This window comes from Macaca nemestrina, chromosome 6 (assembly GCF_043159975.1).
Source record: "Macaca nemestrina isolate mMacNem1 chromosome 6, mMacNem.hap1, whole genome shotgun sequence".
NCBI lineage: Eukaryota > Metazoa > Chordata > Mammalia > Primates > Cercopithecidae > Macaca > Macaca nemestrina.
In genome coordinates this window covers 144,235,456-144,259,616 of record NC_092130.1, presented here as the reverse complement: position 1 = coordinate 144,259,616, position 24,161 = coordinate 144,235,456, and the positions used below count along the sequence as shown (strand labels likewise).

General features: G+C 36.6%; 1 protein-coding gene across 6 annotated transcripts in view; it reads left to right on the top strand.

The window, feature by feature from the left end:
- The window catches only part of LOC105473083 (NIPBL cohesin loading factor), a 214,539-nt gene that overhangs the window by 5,730 nt on the left and 184,648 nt on the right, over positions 1-24,161 (top strand). For 3 of the 6 annotated variants that reach the window (XM_011726709.3, XM_071099015.1, XM_071099014.1), the window contains exon 1: positions 16,462-16,803. The exons of 1 other annotated variant lie outside the window; for it this stretch is intronic. The gene's annotated coding sequence lies outside the window, so the exon portion shown is untranslated. Of the gene's footprint in view, positions 1-16,344; positions 16,804-24,161 lie in introns of those variants that run through there. 2 more of the 6 variants (XM_011726708.3, XM_011726711.3) reach the window with 2 other exon arrangements.

The window sequence follows — 24,161 nt, the reverse complement described above, 5'->3', positions numbered from 1 at the left end:
TTCCAGTTAGAATTTAGATTATATTTGATAATTAATTCAAGAAATGCTGGATTATTTGGTCTATAATTGTGATTATAACTTAATTTATATTTTCTCTTTATAAAATTTTTTTCATATTTTTTAAAGCTTTGAAATCTTTAGTCATTAAACAATTTGATATAAATCTCTTATATTTTCTTCTAGATGTGTACTGCTGATTTTTAACTCTTAACTCTTTAAAGTGCTTAGGATTTGGTAGATGATGAGACACTAAATAGGTTTTCCCAAATGTTCAGTCAGTTTTCACAGCACCATTTATTGAATAATTTTCCATCCCACCATCTTTCTTTATGAGAATTTTTTTTTTTTTTTTTTGGAGACGGAGTCTAGTTCTGTCGCCCAGGCTGGAGTGCAACGGCGCGATCTTGGCTCACTGCAAGCTCCGCCTCCCGGGCTCACGCCATTCTCCTGCTTTGGCCTCTACAGGTGCCCGCCACCACTCCCGCCGTTTTTTTTTGTTTGTTTGTTTTTTGTTTTTTTTTTTTAAGTAGAGACGGGGTTTCACCATGTTAGCCAGGATGGTCTCGATCTCCTGACCTCGTGATCCGCCCGCCTTGGCCTCCCAAAGTGCTGGGATTACAGGCGTGAGCTACCGAGCCCGGCCGGGAGATTTTATATGAGATGAATGTTGAACACCTTTTGGGCATCTGTTGAAATGATCGTATGTGTTTCCTGATTTCACTGACTGATATGATGTATTTATATTATCGTAATGGGTTCACATGTTCGCAATTATGTTATGAACTTAATTATTATGGTATATTCCTTAAGTTACTGTTGAATTGAAATTTTTAGTATTTAATTGAAGATTTTCTTTAGTTTTCATTTTAATAATTTTTTGGTTACATTTTAGTCTCAGAATTCTATTAGGCTAATAAAATGAATTGGATAATTTTTAACGATGTTTAACTTCTGAATAGCTTATAAAGCATGGGAAAATGCCATTCCATAAAAGTTTGATGAAATGATCTGTCTGGACTTAGCAATATTTCAGAGTAATTCTTTAATAATATTGAAAGTGTGTATCTTTTAGTTGGTTGTTCTTGATCAACTATAAAAAGTTTGGATAAAAGAAAGTATGAGGAAGAGAAATTAATTACTTTCAAACCCATCTTTCAGAGAGAACATTTTGGTGTATTTCTTTCTAATCGATTTTTTAAATAACAAAATTGGCACCATGATGTATTTTTTTCCTGATTTTCTATACCATATGTACTTTTTCTCCTATAATCTAATATCATTTAAAACATATATATATTTAAAAACAAGCATTCAATTGGTAGACATTTAAGTTTTTATTTCTGTGCAGTTAGAAGTAGTACATCATTTTCCTATGAGTCCCTCCAAAATATTTTAAGTCTGTTCACATCCGAGTTTTATTAACTTACCTGAATAACCTATAATTTTTAATGATGGATTAATTTTGCTTTTACATTTAAAATTTAGAATTTCATCTGCACTTCACTTTAGTGGATGTAATGTGAGATTGCAGTTTTGCATTCATTTATTTGTTCAATGATTCATTCAGTGGATATTTATTAAGTACATATTCTATTATGTGCTGATAAACCAAACATAGTCCTTGCTCTAGTGGAATTTACAGTTTAGGGAGTGAAGACAGACATAAATCAAATAATCACACCAATAATGTACAACTATAAACTGAGATAAGTGCCCAAAATGAAAGGAAATGTGGGTTCCTTGGCAGCAGGGAGCATGATACCATTTAAAGTATTAGAAAGAGGGGCAGAGTGGCTGGGGTTGGACTGCAAGGTGGAGATAACTGAGAGACGAGACTGGGGAAGCAGGCAAGGATACACCATGCAGAGCCTTGTGACTTATTAAGAATTTTAATCTTTATCTTAAGAGTAATGAGAACTATTTAAAGATTTTAACAGCAGGCTTACATGATCAAATTTATGTTTGGAAAAGATCACTATGGAAGCAGAAGAAAGAGTTGGGGGGATGAGTGTCTTTGTGGATGGCAGAAGCCTGTAAGCTATTATAGTAACACAGGCAAGAAATGATGGTAGCCATTTCTGGCTATGAATAATAATTGATGACTAAGTTGGTGTTGCTGGAGACAGAAGTAGGCAGATTTTATGGATATTTACAAAACAAAATGAGTAAGATTTGGTGATTGATTGAATGGTTGGGGTACTGGTCAGGGGACAAGGGAGAGAGGTATTAAGGAAGACCTCTAGATTCCTGGCTTGAACAAAACTGGATTCACAAAAAGCCATTTCCCAATATCATTTGTTAAATAGGCTGTCATTCATCCTTGGCTTATGACATACTGAAGTTTCTTCCAACTATCTCTACATTTCTATGGCAAATACATTGCAACCATTTTAGTTTTACAATGTATTTCAATATTTAGAGAGGCGAATACACTCCACCAAAACTCTTCTTTTTAAAAATATCTTTGTTGGCTGGGCATTGTGGCTCATGCCTGTAATCCTAGCACTTTGGGAGGCTGAGGCAGGAGGACTGCTTGAGGCCAGGAGTTCAAGACAAGCTTGGGCAACACAGTAAGACCTGTATCCACCAAAAAAAAAACAACTATCCAGGGGTGGCGTTATGTACCTGTAGTCCAAGCTATTCAGGAGGCAGAGGCAGGAAGATTGCTTGAGCTCAAGATTTCAAGGTTGCAGTGAGCTATGATCATGCCACTGCACTTCAGCATGGGCAACAGAGCAAGACCTTGTCTCTAAAACAAACAAACAAAATATTTGTCTGTTTCCACCTATTATTCCATATGAAGTTTAGAATCTTTTTTCAATTGCTAAGAAAAAACCCTAGAAATTGAGAAGTTCTCTTTTAATTTTTATAGCTCTCAGTATAAAGTTTTATTCATTTCTTTATATAGATATCACATATTTCTTGTTAAAATCAATTTTTTTTTTTTTTTTTTTTTTTTTTAAGATGGAGCAATCTCAGCTCACTGCCTCCTGGATTCAAGCAATTATCATGCCTCAGCCTCCTGAGTAGCTGGGATTACAGACGTGTGCCACTACGCCCAGCTAATTTTTGTATTTTTAGTAGAGACAGGGTTTCACCATGTTGGCCAGGCTGGTTTAGAACGCTGACCTCAAGTGATCCACCTGCCTCGGCCTCCCAAAGTGCTGGGATTACAGGTGAGAACCACGATGCCAGGCCTCTTGTAAGAATTATTCTACGTATTTTGTTGTTACTGTTATTGTAAATGCAATGAATTTAGTTTATTTTAATGCAATAAGGTGACAAGATTGTGGAAGCTTGTTGAAGAAAGCTACAATGATGCTATCTCAGATATAAAACTTTTGGTAATTAAAGGGATCCTTCTTTGTCTGAGCCCAAATAGCTAACATGATTATATTTTCTGTTTGATGTTGCAAGCAAGATATCTGAATGCACTGAACTTGAGACTGTAGAGAAAAAAATAAGAGAATGGATGAGTCTGTGAAGGAACTATAGTTATTAATATCAATACCAGTACCTGGGGAGTGGGTAGATGTTACTTGGAGTGTGCATTCATGTCCCGTATCAGAACTGTCCTGTGCTAAATGGAATCACAGAATTTGAAGAACAGCTGAGCTATTTGGTAGAAATAAAATCGGAATTTCAAAAAACATTCACTCGTTTTCATTAGCATGAATTATGCTTTAAGTTTCTGCAGCTGACTTTAGAGAGATGTGTTTGAATTTTGTAAGCATCTGCCTTGTCAACATGGCTCTACTTCAAGAGGAATTGATTGAGCTGAAAGCAAACCCACAGAACCTCTAGGATTTTTTTTAATGAATATATACATCATATATTGCTATTCTGAAATTTCTGGCTCTGTAGTCAAATTCTTGCAACATTAGAGTCTTCCAACTCTTTTAATGTATATTTTCTTTCCTAAAACTATGGAAATAAAATCTAAGGACCACTTTCAATAATGTAAACCTGGACTGGGAATTGAGATGGGCCCTGTCTATATTCAGTTCCCCCTGCCTTTTTTTTTTTTTCAAGTTTCATTGAAATAGAATTCACATACCATACAATTCACCCATTTAAAGTGTACAATTCAGTGGTTTTTAAGTGTATTCACAGATATGTGCAATCATCACTACAGTCAATTTTAGAGCATTTTCATTACCTCAGAAAGAAACTCTATGCCCTTTAGCTATTCCCCTGCCCACCCATGCTCCCACCCTCAGCTTTAAACAGCCAGTAATCTACTTTCTGTCTGCATAGATTTCCATATTCCATTCATTTGAATGCAATTATATAGCATATGGTCTTTTGTGACTAGCTTCCTTCACTTAACATAATGATTTCAGGATCCACTCACGTTGCAGCATGTATCAGTACTTCATTCTTTTATATGGCCACATAATATACCATTATATGGATGCCATATTTTGTTTATGCATTTGTCAGTTGATGGACATTTGGGTTGTTCCCACCTTTTGGTGATTCTGAATAATGCTTCTATAAACAAATGTGTACAAGTTTATGTGTGGACATACGTTTTCATTTCTCTTGAGTATACACCTAGAAATAGAATTGCTGGGTCATATAGTAACTAGATGTTTAATCACTTGAGGACCTGCCAGACTGTTTTCCAAAGTGGCGCACCATTTTACACTCCTATCAGAATGCATAAGGATTGCAGTTTTCCTCTATATCTTTGCCAATAATTGTTGTTGTCTGACTTTTTAATTCTGGCTATCATAGAACCAAACCTTGTAAGTGAAGAATGAAAGCCTTGTAGTTTCTTTATTTGCTTTTCTCTGGTGATGTTAAGCATCTTTTCTTGTACTTATTGGCAATTCGCATTTCTTCTTTGGAGAAATGTCTATTTAGATTCATTGCCCATTTTAAGTGGGGTTTTTATTGCGTTTAAGAGTTTGTTATATATTATAGACATAGATCCCTTATCAGATACATGATTTGCAAATATCTTTCCTATTCTGTGGATTTTTTTAACTTTCTTGATGGTGTCTCTTGAACCACTAAGGTTTTCAATCAGGTTTTCAATCTGATGAAGTCCAATTTATGGTGTTTTTGTTTGTTTGCTTCTGGGGGCTTGTGTTTTTGGTGTCATAGCTAAGAATCCTGTCAAATCCAAGGTTATACAAATTTATCCTTATGTTTTTTTCTGAGAGTTTTATAGTTTTTCTCTTACATTTAGGTCATTGATCCATTTTGAGCTAATTTTTGCAAAATGGTGTGAGGTAAGGATCCTAGTCTTTTGCATGTGGCTACCCAGTTGTCTCAGCACCATTGGTTGAACAATAGCCTTTGGTTCTTGAACAAAGTTTGATCTGTTATATACCAGTATTCTCGCTGACTTCAAAATTACTTGAAGGCTAGTACTTGGCCCATAATTTTACATCTTTTTATAAATAAAACTCATTAAACTAATGTGACACTACTTTGTAATACTGTAAAACTAAATACTTTTTCTGGTTGTTGAGATATGCTCTCACTCTGTCACCCAGGCTGGACTGCAGTGGTGCCATCATGACTCACTGCAGCCTCCACCTCCCAGGCTCAAGCGATCCTCCCACTTCAGCCTCTCAAGTAGCTAGGACAAAAGGTTCACACCACCACACCTGGCCAATTAAAAAAAAAAAAATTGATTTTAGAGATGGGGGTCTCACTATGTTGCCCAGTCTGGTCTTGAACTGCTGGACTCAAGCAATCCTCCCACCTCAGCCTTCCAAATTGCTGGTATTACAGGCATGAGCCACTGTCCTCAGCCAAAAACTAAATACTTTTGAATAGCTAATAGGTTATAATTCTACTATTGTAATTTAAAATGTATGTGGCCCACATACATATGGATTTCTGATAGTTGTGATTCACTACTGGAAAACATGCAAACCTCTGAAATATGGCATAATCTTCACTTCCACCCTGTCATGCTAGTTTCTATCTTGCCACTAGGTGACATGAACAATCAAGACTATATTAATCTTGATTTAAAGGAACCAAAATGTGTGGTGATGGTAGGAACCAATGGTGAGTGGATAGATATTATGAGAAGATTGGTAGTAAGACAAATATGTTAAGAAGGAGTGATGAAAGTGAAGCAGCAAGAATGGTTAGCAAGCATGGGTTGCATTGGAGTTGCACCTCAGGGCGAGAACAGACAAACTACTTGGAAAGTTTGCTGTAAGCTTTCTAGATGTGGGTTGAAAGTATTATTAAGTTGAAAGTATTATTGTCAAGGAGAATTTGCTACTAAAAATAAATTATTAAATCACTTGACTGATTACATTAACTTTCTCTTTGATTCACCTTTCTCCACCCTCTGTTACATCCCATCCTTCAGTCAGTTGCCCAAGCTTCTGTTTTAATTGAAATTACAAAAGCAATATATAGCCACCTCAAGAGTCCGGATGAGAAAGTATTATGTCAATGAATATGAACATTTTTACAGCTCAATACATGTTTCTAAATTGTATGAAATTTCCAAGTTCACCACACCTTATCCCTTTTGTGGGGTAATGTTATAGGTACTTTTTTTTATTGTTAATTGTAGAGCTATTCTAAAATGCAAATTTTATCATGATATTATCCTGTATATAAAGTTCTTTCATATTTATTTGTTGAGTGTGGGATAATATCTGCCTCCCAGGTTCAAGCAATTCTCATTCCTCAGCCTCCCAAGTAGCTGGGATTATAGGCATGCTCCACCACACTTGGCTAATTATTGTATTGTTAGTAGAGATGGGGTTTCACCTTGTTGCCCAGGCTGGTCTCAAACTCGTGACCTCAAGTGATCTACCCACCTCGGCCTCCCAAAATGCTGAAATTATAGGTATGAGCCACCACGCCCCACCTAAGAATGTTATCTGTCAATGTGTATATGCTAATTCAAAATTCCTTTAAGAAGCTCATACTCTGATACTCTTAGAATATAGCAATATTCAAAAAAAAATAGGGAATTAGAGACTTGCTTATATTCAGAGGCATACTAAACTCCTATCAGTGAATATAATAGCTACATTGTAGTCAGAATAGTTTTCAAACCAGTTTTCTGGTGAGCATCGCTTAAAGAGCCAGATTTCACAACTATGATGTTTTATAGCAATATTGTGTACAGAATGATAATCCAAAAGATTTAATGTAAACACAAAATTAAACTTAAGCATGATCATTTCTAAGCTCCTAGACAAAATGGACATTCAAAAGTTTTTACAGAAATTCTGAAAGATGTGCAATATGTTCTTTAAATTAAAAATACTTTTCCATCTATATTGTCAAATACTACTATAGCTCTTCTAAATTCATAATGTAAGCTATTTTCCCATACATCAAGCAAAAGTTACATCATTTGGCTAGATATGATTATAAGGAATCATCTGACTGTATTGGAGAAAGCTGATGAATGTTGATGTTAGAATTAGGAAGAAGGCAATGCTGAGTGTTAATTGTACAGTTTTTGTAGAGTTAATTATAGGTGCTTTAAAAGCAGTACAGAATTCAACAGTGTAAGATGGAAAGAAGCTGATAAATCAGAAATATTACTATTAAATTTTGGTTTTGGTGCTTTTTAAAAGAGAAAATAAAATATTTCAAATGTCTAACGAAAAATGTTAAAAGCAGTATTCATGTATAGGTACCAATTCCTGACTAAACTTTTATATTTAGTTTTTTAGCAAAAGAGAAATTATTTACTCAAACCTCCTGATTTTGTTCACTGGAGGTCACTTTTTTGATGCTTTTCCTAATCTGTCACCATTCCTTACTCTGGAATAAGACATGAGCTATTTTCTCACCAGCCTTTGTTTGGTTTTTGAGTTTATTGAGTTTATTGTTAGTCAGAATCTTCCTTTTTTTTTTTTTTTTTTTTTTGAGATGGAGTCTCTCTCTGTTGCCCAGGCTGGAGTGCAGTGGAGTGATCTCGGCTCACTGCGAGCTCCACCTTCTGGGTTCACACCATTCTCCTGCCTCAGCCTCCCTAGTAGCTGGTACTACAGGCACCCACCACCACACCCGGCTAAATTTTTTATGTTTTTATTAGAGACGGGGTTTCACTGTGTTAGCCAGGATGGTCTCGATCTCCTGACCTCATGATGTGCCTGCCTCGGCCTCCCAAAGTGCTGGGATTACAGGCGTGAGCCACTGTGCCGGCCAGAATCTTTTAGATTGTTAAATGAAAACTAGATAAAACAGGAATACCTATACTATATATCATAGATTCTGAAATGTTGACTTTGGTGACAAAGTTACTAGTTTTTATTGGACTTTGACATGAGTTAACCCATTATTATGCTTATCAATAAGGAATAGTTCATGGTAAAGCTATTGCCACTTCATTAATTTAATTTTTTAAAGTTCATAATAGCTGTTTTTCATGGGTGAAAACATTTAAAAGCTTAGGCTGTTTATCCAATTCTAATAGCCCACATTCATCACAACTCGTGTGTAAAGGAAACAAATAATTAGAAGTAGTAACTAACACTGGTTGCATTGAGGTTTCTTTGGTATTACAATGTCTCTAGGCCGGACGCCTTTGCTCAGGCCTGTAATCCCAGCATTTTCCCAGGCCAAGGCAGGGGAGATCGTGCAACTGCACTCCAGCCTGGGTGACATAGTAAGGCTCTGTCTTAAACAAAAAAAAGTCTCTAGGACTGATGAGCTGTACATCTTGGATATCATCACTGTGATTAACTGACTTGACGCCAGATGCCAATATATAAAATGCCAGGATAATATAGCATTATAAAAGAATATACCCTTCAAGAAGTTTACAGTCTACTTTCTCGTACTCAAAATCAAATAATTTGCTTTTTTTTTGGCTGGAGATTGGAGTTTTATTATAACTCAAATCAGTCTCCTCGACCATTTGGGGATCAGTTTTTGAGGATAATTTGGTGGGTGGGGGAAGGCAAGTGAATCAAGAGGGCTGATTGGTTGGGTTAGAGATGAAATCATAGGGAATTGAAGCTGTCCTCTTGCTCTCAGTTCCTGGGTGGAGGGCCACAAAATCAGATGAGCCAGTTTATTGATCTGGGTGGTGCCAGCTGATCCATCAAGTGCAGGGTCTGCAGAATATCTTAAGCACTGATCTTAGAAGCAGTTTCAGGAGGGTCGTGGCCTCCAGCTGCATGACTAGAAATTAAACTATAATTTCTATTCTTGTGCCTGATTTGTTAGTCCTACAAAGGCAGTCTAGTCCCATAAATGATTCGCTTCTATGAATCACTTTCTTGAAATTACTGGTTGCATATTGAATTTGTATGACTGTTCATATATCAATGAAATTAAATTTTTCAACAAAATTTAAGAAGTTTGTCTACTTAATAATGAAGATATGTTCCATGTCCTATGGAGATAGTGCTTAAGAAGTATATTTTTGGAAGGAATAAACACATGAATAAAAGTATATATGGTATGTTTCCACAAACCTTGAAACGAGTAAGGGGCTAGACTAGCTAATTCATTTGGTTATTTAACTAAACATGTTTGGGTCTTTACATTTTTTATTTTGATGCAGTTAGCTAACACTCAGCTCTTATAGTTTTACTTCAAATAATAAAGAGATCACATCTATTCATTCAATATGCACCCATTCTATCAGGCATTTTAAAGTTCTTAGACAAAATTAAATAAACTGACATAATCACTTAGCTACTAGATTCCTCCAAACATCTCTCACAAAACAGATAATTACTTTATTTGTTGTGTTAATAAACAATAGTGGAAACAATTCTGTTCTCTAATTTTAAACTGAAAAATATTGTCCTTATTACTTCGCTATAATAATTTTTATTAAATTTTATCCCTTGTTTCTTAGATTAAATGCACATAAATTTGATGTACAATCTAGATATTTGTACCAACTTTATAGTTTTAAAATGTGTCTATTTATGGCCTAATTTCAACTTTAAGTGAAAATGGAATTATTAGGAAATATTCACTGTTACATTTGGCTAGCAATTCATCATGGCATTAAGGTACTGTTTTCCATGGTTTTTCCATCTTGGGTTATAATACTGAGACATTTCACTTGTATATTTCCACATTTGATTTTTCTTCCAATTTATTTCCTGCAAGGTAATTCTGAGTCATAATTGTCACTCTATCCTTATTTGATACATTGGTCACCTTTCTCTCCTTATGACTGTTGTTTTGGTAAACCCAAAAAGTGAGCAGGGGCCATATAGTTAAATTCAAAACAGGAGGTCATATGATGTTCCTTTTTACTCCTACCTTTCATGATTGACTTGGCTCCCTCTGCTGGTTAGTAATATAATTCCTTTCTTAGTTCAATAGGGTATGTATTACATTGATGAAATATTTGGGGTGAATAAGCTTGGAGTTAGAGCTTCTTATATGTTGATTCTCTAGCAAATTTTGTGTTTAGCTAAGGTTTTAATCAACCTAGGCCTTACTTATGTATAATGGAAAGGGACTTCGCATCACATGCCTGAAAAACAAAATTTTTATTAATGCCCTTTTAAATAGACTTGCCAACATCACAATACTGAAATCTCCAAATAGCAAATAAGGTGAAAGAGTAATGAAATATTTAAATTATATTAAAATATTTCAGTATAATATAATCCTTATCTTATTTGCTTTCTGGTTAGATACTTTTCATTCTACTTATGCAATATAATGCCTCCTTTTTAAATTCTATACACAATTCCTTTCTTCCTAAGTTTCCCCCTTTTAAATCCTGTACACAAGTGTAAGTACATTTATTTAAGTACATAGAATCTTAAGTATATAGAATGAGTTGGATGGCAAATGAGAGTTACCTATTTAAGAAATTATTTACTTTGGCTAGAGAGTAAACACTTATTAAAGGTTTGGTTTTTTGGAGGGAGAAAGGAGTTTCCACCATTTTCAGAGAGTACGTTTGTTCCTATGATAATTACTCTGTGAAAGATAGAAATCTGCTTTGCTTTGACTTATTAATAAACACTTGTTTTAAGATTGAAGGGAAGGTGGGAAGAAATAGAAACAAACATATATTTTGCCCCATGTTTATTATTGTGCTGTACTGGACATTTTAGATTGGAAAATGTGCTAAAACAGATCAATAATTGTCACAGATCTACACACAACAAATGTAGGTCCACTAGGAAAATAATTCCTCCTCACAACTTTAACCATATTTGACATTTCTACTAACAGCATACTTTATTTCCTACCCTTTGCCTTAAGATTACCTTTCTGAAACTAGTATCAGATCTCTAAAATATCCTAGTACTTCTTCTAATAATCCTTCACTAGTTCATAGGCAGTCAGATCTTTCTAACATTCCTTTTTTCCCCATTTTCTAAGGAAAATCTGAAGAGTAGACTTTTAAAAACAAAAATGAACACAATTTTTGGCCTGTAACCCACAATAGGGAATATATTTTACAAGGTAACCTAGCACACATACACATGAATAAATGTTTACTTAAAAACACATATCTTTACCATCTGTGATGTACTCTTCTATTTTCTATTCTTTTCTATATCTTAAATTAAAAATGCTAGTCATAATGCAATAAATTAATTTCATGATCCATAGTGGTACTATAATCCACAGATGCTTTGACTACAAGCTAACCTACTCAAGAATGCTGTTAAAATGAGCACCATAAGTCTCTCTTCATACTTATTTTAGATGCTTTAAGTTTAATAGATTTTGTATTCTTTCTTCATAAACAGTCATTTTTTAAATGATGTTTTTCCAGATTAGTTCAGCATTAAAATACTTGACTAGTTTAACTCTGGTTCACATGCAGAGTATGTGTAGGTTCCAGGAAGATTAGGTTTTCATGAAACTTTATAGTCTTAAATAATTTTACATTAAATATTTCAGAAGTGCATTTTTTGAGGCCCTTCCCTCTGTGTAATTCTCTATGCATTACACAGTGAAACTTGTAGTATAACATGGAACTGGTCACTTTGATTTAGGAACATAAGGCATAGATACATAAAAACATAAACAATAAGGCCAGGCACGGTGGCTCACGCCTGTAATCCCAGCATTTTGGGCGGCCAAAGCGGGCAGATCACGAGGTCAGGAGATCTAGACCATCCTGGCTAACACGGTGAAACCCCGTCTTTACTAAAAGTACAAAAAATTAGCCGGGCGTGGTGGTGGGTGCCTATAGTCCCAGCTACTAGGGAGGCTGAGGCAGGAGCATGGCGTGAACCTGGGAGGCAGAGCTTGCAGTGAGCCGGGATCGCGCCACTGCACTCCAGTCTGGGAGACGGAGTGAGACTCCATCTCAAAAAATAAACAAACAAATAAATAATAAACAATACAGGGGTGTCATAGGATTATAAATAGATGGCATGGATAATAAAATCTATAAGTTTAGAGAAAATTCGTAATTATAGGTGAGAAGTATTAATGAAAGGACAAAGCTTGTTCTTAAAGGACTAGAATAGGCCAAGATGAAAAAAGGTATCCATGGGAAAAGAACTATTCATTTCTATAATTTTAACAAAATAGATAAACTATGTTGAATAAACTCCATAAATACTATTTCCAAATTTGATTAAGATATTTACTTTGAAAACCTGAAACAGGAACATATTTACAGTATTAAGTGATTTGATAATTTTGTAGCTCTGCCCTAAAAATCAATATCCTTAATTAACTCTTCACCAGTTTAAGTCATCCATCACCCTAAAAGCAATTTAATTATTCTAAATGTGAAATAATTTTGGTAGCGTCTAAAGTAATCTATAAAACATACATACACTACCAGTTTTTTTTTCTACCTTTAACAAATTTGTTCCCATAAGAGACAATTTTATCACTAACAAAGGATAACTGGCAGGCATAAAATAGTGAAAAGAAAATGATTTTCTAAAATTTTTCATTTCTATCATTTTATAGCAAATTGCATTTATCTTAAAGATAAATATTCTTCAATAAAAATAACAATTCGTAATTTTTCAGTTGTAGAAATTCCTGGAGATGACATTTGGTACAGATAGTTTATACTTGAAATCCATTTAAAATTTTTAATCAAATCTTCTGCAATTCATTGATCAAGAATACATATGAGACTATCCAGGAATATTCCTAGCAAAGAAAACTGAGTCATGTAACTCAGTTCTTGAAGCAAGGAGGCAATTTAAAGTCAGAATAAAGGGTTATTGGACTGTCCTCAATGGACAAGTCAAGGATGTAAGTCACCTGATTTGGAACATAAAAGACTTAAAAATGTAACAGCGAAACAAATGGATGATATTGGGAGAAATAATTATTAAGGAAAAAAAAAAACCCAAGACAATGAAATGAAGAAAACACTAATATTAGATTAACAGATTCTATGTAAGATCTCTACTTGGATACTTAAATTTATGCAAGCAAAATACCATTTGATTTAATAGTGAAATACTATGATACACATTGAAACAATTTCTTTGATTCTGTAATCTGGAAAAAAAATGGTACAAACTATATACAAGTTAAAGCCCTCAGAGGCAGTGTTGTGCTTTCATTCACTACCATGTATGAGATGCCTAGCATAAAGCTAATTAGCACCTAATAAGTCCTCAATAAGAAGGGGAAAAAACTAAAAAAACTTTAAAATTTTACATTAAGTGGCACAGTAATGCCAAGACTTTCCAAAGTAAATTGACCGTAGCAGCTGCAGTTATCTGGACATGAAAAATTACTAGTTTACCAGTAACATTTAAGAAAGCAGACAGGAAGATAAATGTGCTTCTATTAGTGAACTGAAATAATAGTATTTTGAAACTGAGTGAAAAACACATTCTGAGCCATCTGTATTAACTTAAAGCTATTCTGAAGATTAATGGGAAAAACAGTAATGAACAGACTATTGGATTTACTAAACAATGTTTAATTAATTGTATTAATGGTTATAAAATATCTATCAAGGCTATCTTTTCTTGTCCAAAAATTCAATACATGAAATAGGAAAATTTGTAATACCATAGCCAAAGCCTTACTGCATAGCTTCTAGCTTACTGATATATTTACCTATTTTAATTTAAAAAGCCTATTTTTCCAGCCACTAGGAAATAAAATTTCCCACGTTTTATATACTCAAAAATCATGATTAAGTATATCTAATGCTACCCTAAGTGTAAGCAAACAGCAAACTAAATGGTGAATTAAAATATCCACACTAAGCCTGACCTCAGCTTTCACTGAATCTTTTCTTCAGAAGAAAACTAAAAACAAATCTCACTAGCATTTGCTTTGCTTGACAGCATCATTGAGTAGCAACCAAAGTAGCCATATGTGATCCTTTATGTAAGGCCTCCTAGCCTCAGAAACACACACCTTTTGAATTACCGTGCCTGGTACCCATTTGTGCCCGATAAATACTTGCTGAATGAACTTTTCCAATAGTGCTGGATTTGGTCTGAGCCAACGAAATTCTCACTTTTAATGTATTTTGCAAGACAGAGGACGACAAGATGAAGAATGCAGTTTGAGACTCAGGAGAGCAAAGATAATCGGCCCAGTATGGATATGATCATTTGATGCACTATCCTCGGACATGCCCATTTACAGAAGCCTAAAAACAAATTTTATCCCGCGTTTGTGGGTTTCTGGTGTTGTGGAGGGCTTTCCAATGTTTAGAAGCAATGTCTTTTTATAGAATTCTGTAATAAACTTTTAAAAAATATTTTATAAAGCTCTCTGTAGCATATAAGTACATATTAAAGACAGAAATGGGGGAGTGTCAAGGCCCTTATAATCGTCATTCATTCATTAACCACACACTACGCATCTACAGTGTGGCATTCTAGGCGCTGGCCGTAACACCAGTGCAGAAAAACACAACCACTTGTCCTCTTAAAGCTTACATTCCCCTGGGGAAGGAGAGAGAAGATAAACAAGTATGGATATGTAGACTGTCCAAAGGATAAAATGAGAAGGGGGCTAGGGCTCAGTTTAAAAGTGGCCGCGGAAGCACTGAGTGACACTTGGGCAAAATCCTGAAGGTGAAGGAGCAAGCCCTATGGACGCTCAGGGAAGAGCCTGGCAGAGGGAACGACGAGGGCAGGCCCGCCCCCACCCCCAAAGGCGCGCAGGGACTTCAGCCGCGGTCAAGGATTTGGCTTACTCCCCTCAAGAAGGGAAGCCATTCGCAGGGCCTAAAGAAAAGGAGTGACAGGATCTTGGCCCCCCCCCGCCCCAGACAAAAGGAATAATCTAAGCAAGTTTTCCTACTTACTTTAGCGCACTGGTACACACACAAATACACAATACAATTCATATAACAAGAATTTCGTCCCGGTTGAATAAAAATCCGCTTACCTACTGCACTTTTTACCGAAAATAGCCCCCTTTTAATTTACAAAAACTTAATAGAGAACTGTGGAACGATGGAGTCACTTCTTGTTTTACAATTTAAAAACTACAACAAGCATAGTACTGTACGTATAATCACATTTTGTATTCCAGCCTTGTCCAGCGCCTCAGTGTTCCAAACCTAAAGAGGAAAACGATGTTTGAAATTAGCTGGCCGCAGGCCCGCGGGTCGCCCGCAGTCGCCGGTGGCTGAGTCGGGGCCGGCAGTTCTCCCCGCGCGGTCGGCTCCACCCACACCTAGAGGGGGGCGCCGGGGCTGCCGCGGGCCACCTTCTCGCTCGCGCAGCGTCGCCTACAGGCCTTCATCCCGACGGTTAGAGAAGAACCCAATCCTCTGCTGACAAAAAGCAAGAGCAGCGGAGATCGCCTGTTTCCAGAAATAAACGCATCACAAACACGATTCCAATTCAATCCAGCCGAGAATCGTCTTCACCTCCAAGGGTTGCGTTCTTACTCCGCAGAAACAATACGCAGTCGAGCGTAAGGTCCCGGCTCTCAAAAGGAAAGGTGTACGATCCATCCATCCACCCAGCTGCAGGGACACCATTTAAAACGGGCATCATCGCCGTCGAATCGCGGGCGTCCTCTGTGGGGCCGCCCGGAGATCGGCTCCCTAAAGCTAACGACGACCTGGGACAGCCAGCGCGGCCTCCAGCGGCCGCCGTCGGCGACCTGCAAGCCCGTCCGGGCTTCAGTGCTCCCCACGCTCACGACCACCACCGAACTCCGGCCCCGCTCCCGTCGGCCTCCAGGAAAATAAAGACAGAGGAGAGCCGGCCCGCCTGTGTCGCAGGGAAAACGTCGCTCTGAAGCATCGACAATACTGGCAACATCCACAGCCGCCCTGAGGGGAAGGGCGTAGAGGAGAGCTGCCGCCGCCCGGCTGCTGGCCCCGGCTGGGCCCGGGTGCGGCGAGGCGAGGCGCGGCGCGGCGCGGCCGAAGACGCGAGCCCAAGTGGCGGCGGCGGCGGCGGCGGTGGCGGAAGTGGAGTGGGGAAGAGGGGGTGGTTGTTAGTGTTTGGCGCCGGCGGAGGGAGTCATTCCTGCAGCTGCACTTCCGGTCGGCATTTTGTTCTGAGAGGGAGAGACGGAACGAGAGAGAGACACACACAGGGCTCCTTCCCCCCGCCCTCCCCCCCCTCCCTCCGTCGGTACCGACTCACCCGACACCACCAAGCCGCAGGGAGGGACGCCCCCGCCGACAGGAGGATTGGTTCCCGGGCCCGCGGCGATGCCCCCCCGGTAGCTCGGGCCCCTGGTCGGGTGTTTGTGAGTGTTTCTATGTGGGAGAAGGAGGAGGAGGAGGAAGAAGGAGCAACGATTTGTCTTCTCGGCTGGTCTCCCCCCGGCTCTACATGTTCCCCGCACTGAGGAGACGGAAGAGGAGCCGTAGCCACCCCCCCTCCCGGCCCGGATTATAGTCTCTCGCCACAGCGGCCTCGGCCTCCCCTTGGATTCAGACGCCGATTCGCCCAGGTAAATTCCTGCTCTTTATTTCGGCGGCGGCGGCGGCGGCGCCAGGTCCTCAGCGTCTCTCCTCCTCGCTCCCCTCCCCGCCGTTTCCTTAGCGGCCCCAGGTCTCTTCCACAGGCGAGTCTAGAGTTCGCTCCTCTCTGGTGGCAGCCGCCTTCGGTGGCGGTGGTTTTGTACCCTCTCCCGGCCGGCTCCGGTGGCGGGGACTGGGCTCCTGCTGGGCGGCCGGGGAGGCGTAGGCCCGGCGGAGAGTGCAGGCCGCGGGCCAGCGGAATCTACTTGAGCTCGGGGATTAGGAGAGCTCCGGGCTGAGCGGAGCGACTGCTGGTCGGTGACAGGCCTCGCCCGGGAGAGGAGCCGTAGCTAGTGAGCAGGCGGAAACAATACAACTAACAGCAAATGTGCCCTGATCGTCCCCATATTTACAACTTTCCCGGTCCGGGAGTGGGGAACGTCCCAGTGAAACAAACAACCCCCCTTCTTCCCCCTGTGACCCCATGAAGGGAGGAAGTAGTTTCAGTTAGTGAGACAAACGTAAATACTCAGACGCGGATCCAGTGGTAATTCTTTCTCTTTCTAAAACTTGTTTGGACGTTGGAAAGTTCATAAAGACTCATTTTCTTTTTTAAAGAATTAAATCGTCCACATGAATATTTAATACAGAAAACCACACTGTGGCAGACACTGCACATCTCCCCCTCCCCAAGAGCTTTTATCTTGTTGTTTGACAGTGTGTTGTCGCACATGGACTTTTTATTCAAAGACAAGTATAAAGTACTTGACAGGTTTACTCTGCCACTTTCTATTTGTATGCGTTATGTAAGGGCAGTTTTAAACGACTATACGTAAAAACCTCAGGTACTTCCTGACCAAAAAGTGTAGGAGCATACAAAGAATTCTAAGTGTTCTGAGAATTGTACTGAGATACGGGTAAAACCAATTTTATTTTATTTTCTTTTTCAAAAAAAGAAGAAATTAAGTTATACTTAAAATCCTTGGGAGGTTAAAAAATTGTAGAAGGTGCCATCCTTTCATGTCAGGGCAGTTCTTCTTGAGGTCCCAGGATTGTCATTGGCTGTTTGTGCCATGATGTTTGACTGTGTAATGAGAGAGGTGTCATTTTAATAGGTCAAATGTATCTGTAAATGCTGGAGAAAAATATCAGTTCTAACTTGACAAGTTCTAGTTCATGAGTAAGTTAAGTGTTTCGAGCTTGTTTATGGAGGCATTCGTAACGTAGGTTGGTATAAGGGGGAAACACCAATTTAAAATTCCTCAGTCAGGCAAATTGCTAGAAAAATGTACCTGGGTTACACGTTTTGATACTTTGTTTCATGTTCGCTGAAGGAAAACTTTCGTTGGTTAAAATGAAGCAGCCCTGCTTGGAGAAATCCCTTGTTTTACTAGTGTATGTTACATTGGTTCAAATTTTTTGTGTCATTAAATTATTGTCACTGTAGAATAAGTTATTTTGTGGAGGTTATTTTTGAGTTTAGTGTCCTGCTTACAATAAATTGTTTCACATTTCCTGCAAACGTACGGATAAACGTTTAAAAGAATAAAGTTAATATAGCTGTCACGTACTAGACATGTTTTTAATGCTATAAATCCGTGTAGTAGTCAGTAGCGTGTCCGTGATTTGTATTGGTCAGGGAGCAGTTTGAATTTTAAAAAGCCTGAAGCTCCTGCTGAGCCCCAATCCCGGCCTCCCTCCCTCCCACTAATCTCCCATTCCTGTCTTTGTGCTGCCTGCTCCTGTTAGACACTGTTTGCTACGGGGCCTCAGGCCTACTGCGGGTGGGGGGTGTACGAGTGGGGGGCATGCCAGGGAGGGAAAGCAGACGGAAGGAACACTTCACATCTTAAGAAAGCAGAGGGTTTGCTTTTTTGGGGATGGGGGTGTTAAGGGCTTCATTATAAATGTTTCAAAGGCCCTCATATATTCCTGTGATTGTCTCTACAACTTTTATTTAATTAAAATACTAAGATGTATATCAAGGGATAAACATATGTTTACTAAAGATAATGGAAAGAGGAGTTCTGCTTGCTTAGTTTTCATGAACTGAAGCAACTTATTTTTGGAGGTTGTCTTATGCAGATGTTTGAATAAGTGTGTTAGAGATGGGTTTATGTGATTGATTCTTTTTTTCTTGAGACTTTGCAATTAAGTTATAGTGAATTAGTTCTTCCCAACTTATTTTCCCAATTCTACATATTTAGTAATTTGTGAGTAACATAGGTTGTGTGATAGCTTTCATTATGATAGCGTAAACGTTTCTTTAAATTTAAAAAAATGTTTTGTTTGGTCCAAACCAATTAAATACGTCATTTTTAAAGGAGAAAACATTGTGTAAAAATCAAATTGTAAAATTTAAACTTGAACTTTAAATCTCTGATAACCTAGTTGGAGAGAATAGTTTGTTTCCTTAAAGAGTGTAGTCTGTTCTGCTTCCCCTCTGTTGGTTGGAATATTCACCAGTGGCTAATCATCTATTTCCATTAAAAAAAAAATTAAAATTCGGTGAAAGGAAAAATCAGAAGTGTTCCAGTAATCTTATAATCCTAATTATATTATTTGGAGAAATATTTTCTAATACACCTAAAGAAAATTTCAACAGTGTCGCTTATTGTTTCTCTTGACTCGGAAGAGTTGTCAATAACATTTTTTTACTTGAAAAGAGATTTCAAGTAAATAATGAAAGTAAATTACAGTTGAACATTAAATAGATAATTTCCAATGTTTGAGAAATGTATATAGGATGCTTCCTTTTTAAAGTCATTCAACAACTTGTTTACTGAAGTTATTTGAGAACATTTTTGAACCTGTTGTAGAGATCATTATAATATTTTCTGCTTTTAAGCAAAAGTTACACATTACTTGAAAAAAGAAAAACTGTCTACTTGGGATTCTTTTTAGGGATGAAAAGGGAAAGTTTTTACTGTGGCAGTAAACTTGGTTCTTCATAGTAATCATTATTAAATTTCAAAAATATGAGCAAAGCTATACCAATACAAAATTTTCTTTACTTGCAGCCAGACTACCCCACTGAAAAATGTATTTTCTAAGGCTTCTTCAACTAATTGCAGGTTTAATTTTTTGGTACCAATCCATCATCAAACTGTCATAGAAATATTTGAACATATCTGTGTTACATGTTTGATATACCCCATTGTGATATTTTTACTTTCTCAAAATAAGATGTAGTAATTGATAATGTAAGAGTAAATAAAAACCAGGAGTTTGAGTTTTATTTAATTTCATTTAATCCTCCTTTCTGGTGCTTATTAGGAAAAGCATAATTTGGAAGAAATTCTAAAATTTTAAATTAAGATTTCAGTTTTATGTGAAGTGATTAGGGAGTCTGAGGTAAACAATAATTCCTTTTAGAGAAATGTAACTTTAATTCTGTTTATCACATTTGCTTGCCATAAAAATGAATGGGAAATAACTAACTAGGAACCTTTATAGAAGCCTGACAATTAACTGTTCAGTTGAACATGCTTATTTTAATATCCTGAGCATACTAGGTTAGGTTTGGTGGTAATTTATGGTCTTATATAGCCTTTAAAAATTATTTTAAGATGGACTTTTTAGGCACAGTTTTTTCTTTTTTCAGCAGTTGTCATTTATAATAATTCTTTGTATTTTAAAACTAGTCCTTTTTCAAGATGATCTGAGTTCATTTAAAAATATTCTGATATCCCTGTGAGAGAAGTGACCAGCATGATCTCCGTTTAATGATGAAATACTTGACACTTAATAGACCATATGATTTGTATAGATTCATGTAGTAAGTCAGCAGGAGAATAAGGGATTCCCTGACACTAGTGTTTTCTTAGATTACGTTGCTTTAAGAAATGTGTGAGCTCTGGTCTTGAAGCTAGGTATTGCTCAGCGCTGACACTGATACCATTTGTGACTTTTTCAATTATCTAAGTTCAAAGTGCATTTTCCTCTTCTTTTAGAGAGATGATACCTGTTTCTTGGTTGTATTTTCCTGGTATGAAAATAGAGTGGGATTTTAGTGTTTCTGGTTGATTTAAAAAGAATTTTAAACTCCATGTCTCTTAAGGCCATCATTGTAATTTTAAAGAGTATTTTATGTGCGTAGAATATTTCACCCAAATAAATTAATAAAAGTAATTTTAGATAGATGTGTGTAATTTTTTTTTTATTTGGTGTAAATCTGGAGTCAATTTTATTGAATTGAGTTTTGTCAAATTGCATTATGTTTTAAGACATATTTTTTTTCTATTCCCAAAGTTGTATCATTAGGAGAGATCATTTCTTGATGTAGCATTGCCAGCTAAGATTTTGTCACATAAGATTTTGAGGACTTACTATTTGCCAGGAGTTAAGTCTGTCCCCATAATATCTCATTTAATCTTTTAACAAGCCCAAAAGTAGAAACAATTATCTACAATTTACAGATGAGGAAACTGAGGCTGGAAAGGTTTAGAAAACTGCCCATGGTCCTATAATTAGTAAATGATCAGTCTGATTTACATTTGTTCTTATGGATTCAGGATTCTATATATCTAGTTTCAGTGAAATTTTAATATTATCCTTTGGGCGTTGGTTGATTTGATACTTGCCAGTCATTTTATAATTGTGTATTTCAGGCAAAGAAGCTGAAATCGAATTCAGGCTATATATTCTGTATATATAATACTTTTAAAAATCAGTAACTCTTTACCATCTTATATTGAAAACAATTTTTGGTAAGCAGTCTAAAGCTTTTAGTTCGTTTAAGTATTTTATATTGAGTTGAAGTTGTTTGTCAAAGCATCTGTTGTTAGAAAGACAAAATTCAGCTTTAGAGTCATTTCATTCATAGAAATGTATATGACCAATTGTAGGATAGTAGCTGAATCTGTAAATTAGTATGACTGATCATTTTGTACAGTTTCAGTATTTTTATAGCCAGAGAATGTTGATCGTTACCGTCTTCAACTTGGGAGGTTGTGCACTTATTCCAGAACTGTTGCCATTACATACAACCTTATAGGAATTCCTTTAACGCATTTGAAATAGTCTTTTTCTCATCTTTATGACAAATCTTTATTTTCTGGAGTGAATTTGAGTTTTAGATACTGTACAGCATCACTTGAAACTTAGTTTAGGAAACTAAGATTTAGTAAGGGTTTTTTTTTGTGTCTGGCTCTATGTTGAGCGCTTTATGTTTGTAATATGTAATATTATTGAATGTTTCCATGTGCCAGAAACTGTGCCAGGGAAAAAGTTTTTAGTTCCTCAAGGTATTGAAAAGTTGAATATGAAGTTGAAGTTAGTTGTATGAGAAAACTGAGATATGGAATGATTACGTGACTAGCCCAAGGTCACACAACTAGTAAGTTAAAGAAAGTGGAGAAAGGATTTCAGAGTTTATACTTTACCCGTAAGCCTTAACCACGATACTGTGTGTCATGATTTGAACCACCCAACTACTCAGTGAAGTGAGTGATACTGTTCTCTTTTTACAGAGGAAATTGAGGTTCATCATGTTTAAGAAACTTGTTCAGGGTAGCAAATCTAGCAAGTGTTAGAAGTAGGATTCCAGCTAAAATATATCTAATTCTAAAACCTCTATTCTTTACATTCTACCACCCTGGCTCTTCAAAATTTATAACACAATTTTTGGTGAAAGGGTAGTCTTGGTTATGAAGTTAGTGACACTGTTTTTCTTGTGGGGCTTACAAGAGTAATTCTAAAATGTTTTGGTCAGTTATAGCTGATTCATTATTTGATTATAGTCTTTTTTTTTTTTAACCACCTTGTTACTTTATGTATAGTACACAAAATGTTTGTCTATTCAAATATGCATATAAATAGGATATTGATTTTTAAATACATATACTGTGGAATATATTGAATGTAGGCATCTGTGGAATAGGTAGCTTTAGGAAATTTGGCAAAAGCTATTCTCAGACTATAAAAATACTGAAATTTTAAAAAATGATCAGTCATGCTAATTTATACATTAACTGTATTTTTATGATTTTATTGTGACTCTTGTTACTTTTAATAATAATGTTAAGCATTAAAAAGATTCCCAAGAATGCATTAAATTTTCGAAATAATTCATGTAGGTAAATTGCTTTGCCATCTTACATGTGTAACATATCTCTTAACGTGGATATACCAAATTCCTTTAGAGTTGTTTTTTGTACGTATTTGCCGTTTGGCAGAAAAGAAAAACTTCTTCAGAAATTAGCAATATTAATTTATTAAAATAATTATATATGTACTTTTATCCTGAGAAATTCAGAAGCTGTGACATAATTTTAAAATGCTGGATTTCCTTTTGTTAGAATTAACATATTTGGGTCACTTATGCAGATGAAATGCATGGTTATTTTTATATGAGCACTATTGAAAAATACTATTCTAGATACATTAAAACTAACAATGTCTAAAACACGAATAAATTATTAAATTCTGGATATAATTTACTTTTAAAATATTAGTCTTTATGATTGATATTTATGATACTTAATTTGGTATTTGTAAAGCACAAATGTCCTTTAATCCTGGCAAGGAAATACATTACAGAGTTTTCTCAACACTGCTACTTGTCAACCCTTTCAGTATTTTAAAACCTGCCTTTAGTTGTCTATTTGAATCAGATTGTGGGTTGCCAGTTTCCAGCTAAAGACATTGATCATCTGAGTGTATGCTCTATGTAATTTGGTGTTTTTTATGGTAATGACCAAGTTGAAATTTTACATGGTGTTAAGTTGGGCATAACATCATTTATTATTTATTTATTTTTTATTAATACTATTCTTTGAAATTGATGTACATGAAAAAAATGTCTTCCTAGGATTCTGCTTATACCTCAGAAAGCTCTAAGATTGAAAGTTGAAATGTCATGACCTGAAAACTACTGATTCTTTCCCCTTTAAAAAAAGAATTCGGAAACTAGTATTTATTCCATAAGCTTACCTTCAAGTTATCCTGAAAGACACACGTGACATATGTTTTATTTAACTCTACTAATCTTTTTACTATTTTCTCTTTCCCTTTTCCTATGTATCTCTTCCTTTAACTATCAGTGTCCATTTCATCTCCCCCAAAGCAAATTTTTACATACTGTGGCTAATATAGGTATTTGTTGTTAGTGTGGATGGTCTTGTAATGTGTTACTTTCTCTGATGAAACCCAGAGCAGTTTCAGAGGCCTCAAATTCTGAGATCTGCATAAGTTCAAAATAGATTACTGGTGGAAAAGCATTGACATTAGCCATGAAAATATCTATTTGTGTATTTTCCCCACTTTTCTTCTATAGACATACATTACTTTTCAGAATTTCAGCTCAAGGACCAGAAATTTTTTCTAAGGAGAAAAAGCACTGCCTTTG